Source organism: Patiria miniata, unplaced genomic scaffold (assembly GCF_015706575.1).
Source record: "Patiria miniata isolate m_02_andy unplaced genomic scaffold, ASM1570657v1 HiC_scaffold_20, whole genome shotgun sequence".
In the NCBI taxonomy this organism is placed as follows: domain Eukaryota; kingdom Metazoa; phylum Echinodermata; class Asteroidea; order Valvatida; family Asterinidae; genus Patiria; species Patiria miniata.
Window position 1 is genome coordinate 15,416,780 of NW_024037059.1, and position 13,921 is coordinate 15,430,700.

Consider the following 13,921-nt stretch of genomic DNA (forward strand, 5'->3'; position numbering starts at 1 on the left):
AAAAATGAATTAGTATCAAATCGATAGCCATGTCCCAATTACCACGGTTGTCGCGACACGATAACCAATGGCAACCACCAAGGTCTCACTGTGAACCCTCCGCCACTTGTTTTTAATCAATGTCTGATTAAAGGCAAAAACAGATCAAAGATCTGATCAAGGCAAGACAGAAACAGAGAGATCATTTAGAAAATAATGTATTGTTTGAGGTTGGAAAGTGAACGTCTTGCACTTATGTTTTACCAGTGTGTATGAACTTATGTGTGACCAATCACTAAAACTCAAGTCGAAGTATAATAGGAAACCTTTTTTCAATCACAAAATATTGAGCTTTTTTGTTTCGTTTTTCGTACAACAGGTAATGTCAAAATGGATCTTGCTGAAACAGAGTCTACATGGATGCAGAATTGATGTGCATCATCAGGTTCGTCTTGAGACAGCTTAAGAGTGGGTAAGTGATGATAGTGATCACCTTAATGTTCATCTTAAACCCATTGTATTCAGGTGTCATATTCGACGGCCGGTTCGCGAATGGTTCTTTAACTTGTTTGCTTAAGGCGTCCTGTTGATTCAGTCGGTACTGGTGGGATGAAGGTTAATGTATAACGCTTATCCTTTTGGCAGTTCCTTAACGTCGCAAATTCTCGAGCCAAATTAAATTTAAGAAAGCACTCGTAATTATTAACATTCAGTTCATAAAAACCCATGTTTTCGTGTGTCAGTTAAACGGATTACATCCGGGCGCCACATCCGTAGCCGTGTCACACTACATCCGTTAAGCGGAAGACCCAAATCGATGGCTGGAGCGGTGCGACAGGTGAACGGACAAAAGCCCCTGAGCCGTGGGGGAGGGAGGCAGTACAGGGGGACGGGTGTTGGTAACAACTCGGAACACGCTCGCTGAGGGCTCTGCTTCCGTGGTTGTCATGAATCCGCCATCATGTGCACACGATCATGTTTTTGCATTTTTCTTTTCGTGTGGAGAAATTACATAGTGACAACGTCTAGGATTCATTTGTTACATATTGACTGTAACGTCAATGTGGTGTTGTTTTGTCTAATGATCTATGTGTAGTATAATTAGCGTTATCGAGAAATAACATGGTGAACATTTGCATTATTGAGCAACAGGAAGTTTTGACGTTTAATTTATCAAACCTTGAGAGAGAAAAATGAGTACGAACGAGAAAACTACCTGTAGGCTACCTTTTCTCTCCCCCCCCCCCCCCAAAAAAAAGAATGTGGGCGAATCACTACCGTCTTTACCCCTCTAATTTGCTGGTTCTGCATACTGCTGCACGATGATTATGTAATGTGATGTTTACTTATGTTGCATATTGTACTCACATAGCACAGGCTGAACTTTCTCCACATTCAAACAGCATCTTGCATTCAACCTTTCTCTTACTAAAAATGTAAACATCTTTGGGCTAAACAAAAACAAAAAAGATGAAATTTAATTTCAATGAAACACCTTTCTGCTCCCCCTTCACATCGGCGTTAACCTACCCAATTCTTGCTCCTAATTCACTTTCTATGTCCGTCTCCTCATCAGGCAGCGGTGTGTGGAGGCAATTTTCTCCCCCAAATTACAGACCCAAGTGCAATACCAGGCTTTTTGACACTTCTCGCCGGGGTGGAAGCCATAATAGGCCAAACCATAACGCTATGCTAATTAATCGAAGACTTGTGGGACCCATACACTCTCCACCAGACACAGAGCCTCTGTATGCTTTACCAGAGGACGGAGAAAAATCAACCATGTATGAAATGAACACGTACGAGCCGTTGGGGGCCCCACTGCCAACAAGACTGGCGCGTTGCGGCGAGTAGACGTGCGTGAATTTCTATGTTGCCAACGAGTACAGTACCTCTTTTTTTTAATTAAAGGTATACGCTCATTTTGGGAAGATGAAAAAGCTCCAATTAAGTCAGAACCTGAATTTTTGGTTTGTCAAAAGCTATTTTACTCTAATAAGCTGAAAGATTTTGTGGAGTTACGGCAAACGCTATTTCTTATCGTCTTGTAAATTTAATTATCTGTATTAATTAATAGGAAGGGCCTTTTCGGATATACTTTTATGATTTTGCATTTGTTTGATAGTCCCATACGCCAACGACACGATAGTTTAAATAGGTCGGTTTTTAATTCTTGATCGGTTGATCGATGTTTTGCATGAGATGTTCCTGAGTTTGCATGTACCTTTTCGAATTGGTCTTGATTGCCCCTTTAAACACAACAGTTTTTACGGTCATGTTTGGTCCAGCAATATCTGCCCCTCGTGGCACATTCCTACTGGGAATCGTTGGAAATGAGCAAACGCATTTTGCCTCCAATTTATTATCCCTGGCCTTGTTTTCTATATCATACCTCAAGTGGCTGTATGTGTAAAAGCGCGCTCTTCTCCTAGCGAGGACTTTCCGCCGGGAGAAGGAAGAGAGAGTTAAGATAAGAAAACACCATCTATATACGCTCATCAACGGATGGGTTTTGGCTTGGTATAGAGAGCGATCTTCTGGCGTATACAGATGGTCAGGACTCGGCTAGGGCCGCACCCAGGGGTAAAATGGGTGTGAAAAAGTCTCTGTGTCGAAGCTTTCTGGGCTTTTTGGCACAGTGTATATGAATTGCTGATTCGGTTTGGGGGTCGGTGTCCTAGAACATGGCATTTGGTGACGGATAGCGATATGGAAATCGACTAGTGTAAGTGCCTTAATTGTCTACAACCCGAGAAAATTGGTTTACGAGGTTGCCACCTACCACTGAACAAGACTTCTAAGAATTGTTACGATATTATTAAATCAGCTTTAGTCATTATCTTTTTATACAGGCTGGTGGATAGCTTTGGGACGGAAGTGATAAAATGGGACATAGATGCGCCCCATTAGATGCGCCCCATAATGTTATCGTACAAACAAGAAGGGTAAAATGTCATAATGTTTCCAGTCATCTTTTGCTCAGTCCATATTTTCCAAAAACTTTAAATGAGTCCATCTTGCTCTTATCTATACGCATTTTCGAACAATTGAGACAAAACATCCTCCTTAAGGACACAATCTTAATCATACTCTCGTTGTGGTGTTTTGACCAGTACTTTTACGATAAAGCATCGAAATCGAAGCACTGTTTTGCAGATCATGTCCTTACCGTTTGACCTAACCATTAAACCAGATTGCACTGGTCGTTGCTAAGTCCAACCATGGTACAACCTTACCAAAAGCATATTTTTTTTTTTTTTAAGTGTTACTATCATACTGTGTGCAGGTTTAATCGGATTCTCTGTCAGGTATATTTTTCATCCGTCGTATCAGTCAACGGACTTCAACTGATAAACTGTCTCGTTCCAGACACAACTTCCCGTGTACAAAATGCCTGTGTTCTACTCCATCACTGGGGGCGCACTCACGGCGAAAACATGGGCACATTTTGCGTCAGCAGCTCCATGGATACAGTTTCAAGTCGTGATATTGGACCGATGTGTATAATGGATTCTTCATGCACAGGGCTGGAAGATGGAAAACTGACATGAGCAAACCAACTTGTTTCTTCTTTATCCAGTTAGGGATATTGTCACTGACAAGGGGTCTGTGGATGAAGTACCGTGGCCCATGCTCAATATCGACTCGGGGCTGTAAACACGGTTTCCGGTGTAAGTGTTCTTGAAATCGATTTTAGCTCTTCTCGATATCTTGTGAAACACGTTACAAGTGCTTTGGTTTGGGAGGATGGCAAACATCAAACTAAAAAAGTTAGTTGGAGTGTGAGAGACTTTTGAATGCAATGGTGAAGATGCATGTGTATGATGAGGCTTGACACGCAGGTCTGTATTTGATGTGTCGTTCTCAATGTTGGATTTCCTATAGGTTTTGGCTCTATCCGTTCATTTGTTTTAGCGTACGCCTTTTCCCTATGTCTTGTTTCAGAGTCTTCCTTGAGCTTTTGCGTGTCACTTATTATATGCCAGTCTGTTAGTTTTAGGCCTTTTTGTACGATCACGTACCGCGCTTAAACATCAACATCAGAATTTTTAATTTGAAGCCACCAGCCATTCCAACTAAAAAGTCGTTGTCACACGATGGTAAGCACGAGTTTGTTTTTTTTTCTCACTTTTCACACCCTTTCCGAAATCCACGATCCAAATCGAGCTCAGGCTGTGCCATCATCAGGCTCCCATTGGTGCACCAGGGGGGTTGCCTGCCTGCCCTGTCCTCCCCCGTACCCACATCGATCGGACACTCCGAGGTAGCTGACATTGATAAATCACCGCCTATTCTTGCACCAAACCAAACCCCTGTCCCGTAGCGTCGAGCACCGGTCGACGGGGTACGGACGATGTCTAGGTGGTGCGGCATTCGTCACCAGATCAAGTCACTCGGACTGCGTATCGCGACAGCCGATCAGAGCCGAGTTGTTGACCCCTCTTAGTTCACACTTTCTCCCACACCACCCTCAACTTTCCTGGACAGTGTGCCACTTTTTGTCCGAGCGCAAACATGATGGTTTGAGACAAGAGGTCCCTGATGGCATCAGGGTTCAAGAAGAGAGGCTAAAAGATTCAGTACTTGTCTTCAGTACCGACTCCACAAGCGTCTGCGGTCGAATTAGTTAGTAAAGTTTTAGTGATTTTCGTAAACCGACGCAAAATGTACAAACATGATCAATTTTATCTGACATAATTCAATCATTCGCAGAACTGTTCGAGTATTTTGGTTTATTTCCCCGCAAGCCAAGGACTTTTGTTTACAAAAGTGAATGATGCACAGTGAAGGGGATCTATTTGTTGGATGTGGGGGGGGGTATGCCGTACAGTTCCTAATTGTCAGGGAAACCCATCCCATGAAGATGAAGCTCCTCTTGATTCATTGTGATACCAAATTGTTAATGGTTCACCAGGCGGGATTAGAACCTCGGTCACCAGAGGGGGAGGGGTAAGGAAAGCACCGCTGAGCCCGATCACCCATTAAGTAACTCAAACCACATCACGAAATTACAGCCGCCGGTCCAAAAGTATGAAACTCTGTGCGACAGCTTGCCTATGCACAAAATCCCCAGTCGCTAGCACAATACACTGCAGAGTATACTTTCTCTTCACACTTGCAATGCATTCGTCAAAGGGTCTTATGATCGTATTCATGTCATCGCAGACAACTCTCACTTACTATGATTCCCGAAAGATTCAAACGATAACATTACGGTCGATGGCCCATTGCCATTAGACTTGTTTCAGCAAGAAACTGGTCACGCTCTATTAGCCATCACGATCAGGCAAGGTCGCATTCCCTTCTTGCTTAAACAACATCACCGAACCATGGATGAAGAAAGAACAAAGACTCTTCCAAAGTCTCAATAGTATAAAATATAAATTGTATTACTTCTAACCATTGCTTAGACAATAAATGAGAAATAAGCATGTACATCCAACCATAAGATTATCCATCATCCTCACCAATTTCATAAGTGCAATTTACAAAATGCCCCGGCCGCCGCACACGGGGGACAACAAAGCGCCCGTACGCCCCTCAGCGCTAATTTCGGTCCACCATCGCCAATTAGACTAAAAACCTTGTCCTTGAAAATTAAAAAAAATCCAAACTTTGGTGATTTATAAAAGGACGGAGCCCCCACATAAGCGGTGTGGTGTGGGCCTGTATACCGACAGCCGGCGGTGCTTCCACCGTCGGTCGGCCCTGCGTACGCTCTGGTTACCTCGATAAAGTAACACTCTTTGTGATTCAAGACGATTAGATTCCGTGGAAATTAATATCGATGTCATTGTACTTAGGCAGCAATCCACTTGTTGGGCAAGGGAAGCTTGATATAAGGAGAGCAGAACGAAGCCAATTTTGTTCTAATAATAATTAAATGCGTATATTTCGTTGTCTCTTTCAACATTGTGGAAACCAAGAACATCATAGATATATTGAGGCAAGCCGAAATTCTCCTTTCAATTTCCAAATACTATCAATTTCCACACCTACAATAAAGAAAGATGCCTAAAACTAAACAACAAACCTCGCCAAACGTTATTATCCACAATGATAACTATATTTTCTCAGAAACAAATGTTCAGAACAGTGCCTTCTGCCGTATGTGATTGTGTAGTTACCAAAAAAACATCCTCAACAATTTCACCCTATGCCTCATTTTATTTATCGACGTCCACACATTGCAATAAACGTGGTTTCCCCTCAACTTGCTTGAAAACAATCAAACTGCCCAAGTTAATGAAAGCGGAATGTATTGGTGTATCTTTTTCCGAGACTCCAACGCCGCCACCAATTAGCGTCTATAATTCATAAGGGCGTTAAGTACGTCCTTGAATTTACGGTAAAGGAAAAACCCGATTCAAAGTGGTCGGATGAGGTGGTCAGGAAACCAACCCGATGAAAATAACTCGATGAGGCACTCAGTCGAATTGATAGCCGACGCCTACTTTTCTCCTATCCGTTACACGTGAGTTAACTTTTTAAATACCTCAAGGTCTTTTAATACTGTTGGATAGAAGCGTTCATGAAAAATGGATACCGTAATATACATTTAATCCATCCTAGAGAAGGTGGTCGTGCCTTTTATTTTTCAAGAATGGTTAGCAGCCCCCGTCAAAGTGGTAGATAGATAGATTGAAGAACTTATCGTTTGAGGCTTCTCCTGACGAACATCCCGTTCGTCAAGACCAGATGCCTTAAGTGTCGCTTTAGCATGATTCTCACGCGACAATTAATTTTCTTATTTTCTCAAATGGCCCTGTGCTCATTGAAATGGTTGTCACACATAATGCTGCGTGAATGTAGAGAACCAACCTTGAGGGAAAAGTAACTGGAGTCTTTTGCAAATAGCCTCATATCAACCACATTGTAAAGTGTAAGAGCTCATTATTTTGAAGCATGTGTTTGTGGCGTCTTGATCTCGTTTTCCAAACCTCGGCTTGAAGTATCCGCTTCGACTTCCTTCAAGCTTAGAATCATCTAAAAACCTTTCACATTTAAAGCAAATGTAAAATAGGTATATACTCTAAACCCTGGTCTCATTCAATTGATTGTGTGTTCCTGAAGTGGACACGGATCCATATTGAGCATGGAGTGTCGATCCAAAGCAGGGGATTACAAAGGTTTTGAAGCCGGAGTTGGAGACGTATCCGATGCTTGAGAAACGCCCATCCAACACGCTTGGTTTGGTCAAGCAACAGGCGGTATACCAAGGGAGGCATTGTTCCGTCGATTGCAATTGGGTCTTGTGTGATTATGTGAATGGGAGAATGCATTAATGTCAAAGCAATTTTCTGGGATGATTAATGTCTTTTCGCATGGGAAAACGTGACGAGCGATACAATCATACACGTAAGCCATTATGCTGAATATCAGGAAGCAAACAAACACTATGCTGACATTAATGTTATTGCAGTAATGAATTAGTAATTATTGAATCATTTTAAAACTTTTTCAGTTGTTACTTTTATCACCCCTTGGTCCGGAATAAACAGAATAAAGTTCCAAAAGGTGCAATATGTTACATAGTAATTGTCATCATAAGTTAAGCCTAGATTTTGACAATTCCGTCGTCGTGGCGCTTATTTAAACAGAACGAATCAGTATATTTTGTAATGACAGTTTGATACCAATTAGGTTTTCTTTTGTTTTTCTTTCTCCTTTTTTTCATCACGTCTCTCTAAACAGAATTCCTTCTCCGGGTCGAAGTCCTCAAAACTCGAAGCTTGTGAACAAGATAACAAAAGCTTTTCGTATCGGTTTACCTTAGAAAAATAACCTCCAAGCAAGTCATACGGCTAAGGTACTCGAAGTTATCTTGACCGCCGCAGGCAGCGAGAATTGCACGGGACCCTTAAGGGTAGTTTCCCCATGAGCTGCTTCACTGCACACGCTAAAAAGAGTCGAGCCTTCGCCCAAGTATCGCACGCGCGCTGATTATGAATTATCGATAAAGTACCGACGGTTTTGAAGGAGATTTTTCTTTCTAACAAGGCTCAAGAAGGATTATGATTTCTTTTCATTTCCTGATGCCGCAAGCAAGCATCTTTTCCCCCCTTAAAGTAGCGAAACAGCCATTCCTAGTCCCCATCGCCTCTTCAACTCTTGATAAAACAACACGGGGACATTGTCCGTCCTTTCGCATGAGTGCTTAAATCTGCAGAAAGTTCTTTTAATATTTCATGTGTAGTGATTTTAATACCAGGCTTAATCGCACTTCGAACAAACCCTAAGAATTTAAGGGCATTCTGTCTTCATTTTTTGGAGTTCAAGATCACATCCCCGGAAAAATCTCAAAGGATATAGACTCTTTGGGTTTTTTGTCGGGGATATTGGAAAATTGGTCAAGGGAAATATAGGCTGTCAGTTCAATGGAAACAGTATCATCGTGGGTGTTTGAACAAGAAAATGGAGTCCACCGATAATTTTAAAAGTATACCCCTTACACTAAGTTTAAAAATTATTGCAAACTTAGATTGATCTATACATAAGAGATGAGAGTTTTGAGATTTGTTTTGGGGTTTGTTTTAGTCTATGGAAGTTTTAATTAGTATTCAGAGTCCAAGCAACCCCGCTCCAATCTTCTCAAACAGCCTCATCCCTCGTATATACTCAGTCTAGCCTTATACATTTTTGATATCAACACCACGTGTCATTAATTTAAATTTCCTAGGATTAGTTGTAAGTACACGATTGCAAAGCAAAAAAGGAACATCAAACATTCATCAGTGATACCTCCTAATGGCGTTAATTCCTCCAAATTCAGCGAATGTTAGTATTGTTGTTCCCCCTCCGGCTTACACATCGCACCGGGACGGGGACTCATTTCTCCCCCATCCACCGACCAGAACTCCCTCCCTGTCCTGGGTCTAATAAGCGAGAGGGCCATGAATATCAAATGCTGTCTTGGGGTGTATACTTGCCGCGGCCCGTATACTTGGCCGTGAACTCCCTTCAATGCATGCCCCTGAGGGAGGGCCTTTGTCCACGGTAAATTAATCCCCGGTCTCAACGACACCCAACATAATGTGAAGGGGAATTATGGTACCCTGATACCCCGTCAGATTCCATTGAAGGGCTACCGATACCAACACCACATCTGCGACAACAAAGTCATACAGCTTCTATCCAGACCCCAACCAACAATTTCTTGTGTCTTGTGAAGGCTGAAGTTTACGTCAAGAAAAGTTTGATGCCGAAAAAGGAGCTTTTTCAGTATCAGGAGGGAGTTTACATCTTCATTTTGGCCTATGGACAAAATTTAGTCGCCCTTTAGTTTAGTGATGCCCCCTCAAATTAAAAATTGAGTTTTGCAACATTGTCGTATTCATTGTCACCATCAACATAAATGTGGTGGGCGTTGTGTGTTTGTCATTGTCGGTTTCGTCATGTTAGTCAGCTGCAGCATTTGTCGTTGTCATCGTCATCCAAATGAGGAATTGATGGTTTTTCTGCAGGTTTTTGTAGTTTCTTTCTTTCTTTCAACATTCCAGAATTGCCCATCACCCGCATGGCCAACTGTTGCATTCATCAACGTCGTCGTCGTCATAGTCAAAGTCACAGAGTCAAGTTGTCATGGAAGTCAACGTCATCGTCAAAGTCATTATCATTGTTCTCGTCAGTCAGGATTTTTTCCACACTTATTTTAAGGACTGTATATTCATTAGAAATGCCTAATGCAATTTAGTGAGTTGGTGTTTTTCAGGGGAAAAATTGCGGACCATCGAGGTGTGACTAATTGGCAGGATCGGTGTCTACGAGAGGACCGCTACTTTTGCCGGCAGCAGGACTTGATATATGGCTTTGCCGCGGTACCCCCGGTCCCTCAGAGCGAGCGGCGATCGCTAAGGCCATGCCGAAAGAAACTCGCATGGTTCCCGTATGGTGTAGCCGCCTCCGCCTATCTGCCCTGGAGTTCTGTCGGTGTTTAAAAAGCTTCCAGTCATTAGTGAACGGTATTCCAGCTGCTGCTGATTCCACCGTCTACTCTCAAGTTCGTAATCGACTCAATTACAGATTTACTGTAATTACCGTACAGGGGATTAACTTCATGAGGCAAATCAAAATTTCTAGAGAAAAATAACACTCAAGTTAAATTTGAACAAAGTTTATCGTGAACAAAGAAACCTATAAGAAAGGGCGATAACTTTTTGGATAGGATCATAAGTTATACTGTATGAAGACACCCCTTTCCCTCAATCTTTTTACCTCGACCATCATATTTTTAGGATATTTTGAGCTATTATTATGCCTTTTGTTCAAGTTGTTGTAATGAATGTATGGGAATTGGATGTGTAAGTTGGCCTGAATCGTAGTGGTCTGAAGAAAGAAAAAAAATTTTCAAAGATGCATTCCTCCTTTGAAATTTCTTTGCGTCTTTGCCACATCGTTTGGTCTTGATACCATTATTTCTTTCCTGCCTGTCCTTGCAGTCTTTCTCCCCATTCTCTGTTCAGGGTCCCGGTTGCCTGTCTTTCTTCTTTTATTAACACAGTGACTTCTGAGTTTTTACACTCAAAACTTCTCGTAAAACCATGCCCCCTGCAGCAACAGCCTTACAAGTTGGGCATATACAGTTTGGATTTGGGAATGAATAATTGGGCGCAACAATTAAAATGTCTGATTCAGATCGCCGCGTCGCACGCGTTTGTTTTGTTACCAATACCGAGTCCCCTCATACAATATCCGACCCCTGGGGCACAACTCCTCAACATCGTTAAAACTCCTTGCCTATAAATATATAACTAAATTTCCACATACGATTTTTTTTTGTCAAACCACCGGCGATCGTGTAGAAAGATGGGTTTCCCGTCTGTTCCATTCCATTCAATTTGATTTATATGGCACCCCAAACTAAAGCTCATCATGATAATACAGTTATAGCAAAGTGCTCTTGATGGGTATTATTAGACGCATTAACGGTCGTTTTTTTATGGAGTTGCCTCTGTCGTTAATGACCTTGAAGGAGGTTATTGCACCGTGGGTTATCCGCGCCTGACCAGCAGGATGTCGAGTCGCGCACGCTGTCCACGTGCTTCTCGAGAAGTTAGCCAGCGTTGTTTAGCACCATCCGCAGTAATAAAGGGAGGGAGTGGTCGTAGCTGGATTATTATATTTGCTTGACCCGAAGGGCCGGTTAATTTTCCTCTGACTGACTGAGTTACTGAGTGACTTTATAGATGAGTCACTGAGTGTCAATAATGTCCTAAACTGAAACCATCGGTTCAAGCCTGACTAGGTATCATAAGCCCAGTCTTAAAGTGTCTGTATGATGATCTACCTTCCTTTGTCCACCTTCCTTCACCGCCCATTCTCCTTCCATTTTTACAACGATGTTCTCCTCCTTGTTCTTCTATTGTGTTTCAACGCATGCAGCATCCGATGTTATATTTTCCTTTCTTTTCTTTCATTCATAGCCTGATTCGACTGATAATTCATACGACCTTTTTCAAACCTTCTACTATATTTTGCCATCGTAATCCCCCTTCCCATGGAATCGCCATTTTGGATCAGCAACGAGGTTGTGATCCCAAATAAAGAATCTTCGCCGTTGCTCATACTATTGTGTTGAGTGCTGCCTCACTGTCAACTCAGTGTGCAAAATGCCCATATCTCCTGTCGGAAACTTCAATTTTAGAAGTACACAAACCTTCGTCAGTCTTAGTTCTCTCCATTTTCCCATTCTGTCCTTCTTTTGATACCTGTACATTCCTGCGTTCCCGCAGTATCGCCTATACACCTCTTGTTATACCATAAAAAGTTCATCCTATCCTCTTACAATGTTTCCATGACCATATTGCTATATTTATCTTCTCAATGTTTTTACAAAAACCTCAGGTTATACACCTTTACTTCTTTTCCTCACATTTTATGACATGGCAGAGGGAACTCGCAATTCATACATGCCATGTTTTCTTCTTTGAGTTATTTTATTTACACCTTACGGTCATCCAGGTGAAGTGTTGCCCTTCACGTGTGCCGACGCTCAGCCCGTAGATGGCGAGTCGGAGACGGTGGCGACTCGCCGGAGCGGCACGCTGCGCCACGCGAATGATGGGAAGGTCGCCAGATGCTGAAATATTCATGAATAGACGAGTAGAGTTCGCCTGATCGCTCTATTGACGTGTGGACTTGTCTATACACGGTCAGCAAGTCATATAGGTCGATTCTCATTGTATCCTTTGCTAATAAACAAACCTGAATATTATTGCTTTTATACGTCTGTCCCGAATGGAACCACGGTGTAATTCCAGACTTGGAATATTCTTGTTCAAAGATGAAAGGCTTCGTCCCAAGTTCGTCAAACACGGACTGGGTGATTCGTCTGAGGTTCATGCACTTCTTTCTGGTCCAAAATCCTTTTCAAACGACAAATTCACACTCCTCCGTTCTTTGCTTTCCTTTTTCTTACTTTACTCAAGCTTCGAGAACAGTGCTTTGACTAATGTGTTTAATTTTGCCCATCGATTAGCCATCCAGAATTAGCGGTGGGGGGAATAAAATGAGTTCAACCAGGAATGTGCCGAAAAATGAAAGTGGTGATTTTTTTTTCTCCATGTACCATTATTTCCTCTGCTTTTTATGGAACATTCTCAGAAGCCTTTCCGTCAAGTAATTATTCGGTCGCATCTGTAAAAACAATAAATATATTTTCTGTCCCTTTTGGTCAATGACATTTAAGAGGTGTTGTGTTGAGGTGTCGGGGCATACTCTGTCGTAGATTGTTTGCTCGCTAAAATGTATTTAGGTTAGACGCCAGTTGGTGCCGCCAGATTTTGCCTGTAGTTATGTAAATCGCACCGCATGCTTCCCCAATATCATACGGGTTAAAATAAGATTATCCCTCGCTAGAAAAAGCTCTAAAAACTCTCAAATGTAACTGTATCTTCCTAAGGTCCACAGGCATTGATTCTTAGCATTAATACGATCACAAGATCCATCTACAAACACTGAACGTTGGGGGAGACGTGGACCGGTTAATCCGAAGAGTACACGCCTTGAGCGGTCCGGTCCGCGACCCACTACCCGAGCCGGTCTCGGTAGAGCGGTTGAGCCGAGCTGGTATGCTGCGCGACCCTGCTCGTAGAAGCAGTTTGGATGTTATAAGATCACAAAAAGGCCTCTTTTGTACGGGCCAGATTTCCATTTTCTTGTCACAGACCTGTTCAACACAAAGTACCACCCACCAAATGAGATGTTGAACAGAAGTATCTTACTTTGTACATGCAAGCAAACTCTGTAAATTCCAAAGAGTGAAAATTCACTCCATTCGAGTGAAGATTCACTCCCACAGTCGGAAACTAGGGACAAGACGTTTTAGAGTGAAGTTCTTTCAATCGTAAAGATCGAGGTTTCACTCGAGCTTCGACTGAAGTGGTTCTTTTTTCAGACTATTTCAATCGACTCAATGAAAGTGAGTCTAGTCCCTAATTTTACTCTTTGGAATTTAGAGAGAATGAGTCAGAGATGAATTCATCAAAATAACAGGTTGTGTCTCTTGTCTTTAAAAATTTAAAAGTACCCGGAAAGGCTAATATTTCAGGACTTTTTTCCAAGACATCGGTACCGGCAGCCTTCTGTAACTCAATTGACTCACAGTTACTATTCGTTCAACTTACTTGCCCATGCGCGTTCTATCGGGCAAAAAAATTAACCCTTGCGTGTCAATGATATAACTAAATAATAGATTTCATTTTGTTTATTCGGAAAAGAGAAAGCTTTCGCTGCTGAAGGGCGTACTGCGCGTGCGAGGGGCATCATCGGCGCGTGGCTGCGTTGATTATACTAGGCATGTTGTCTGGCTCGCCCGTCTCCCAACCAAAGCCTCCCCGCGCGCGTGCTGACAAACGTAGGCCCCCATGCATGCACGGCCTACATCCTGCGCATCAAAACACCCAACAACCACCTTGCTTATTAACCACAAAATAACCTCGTA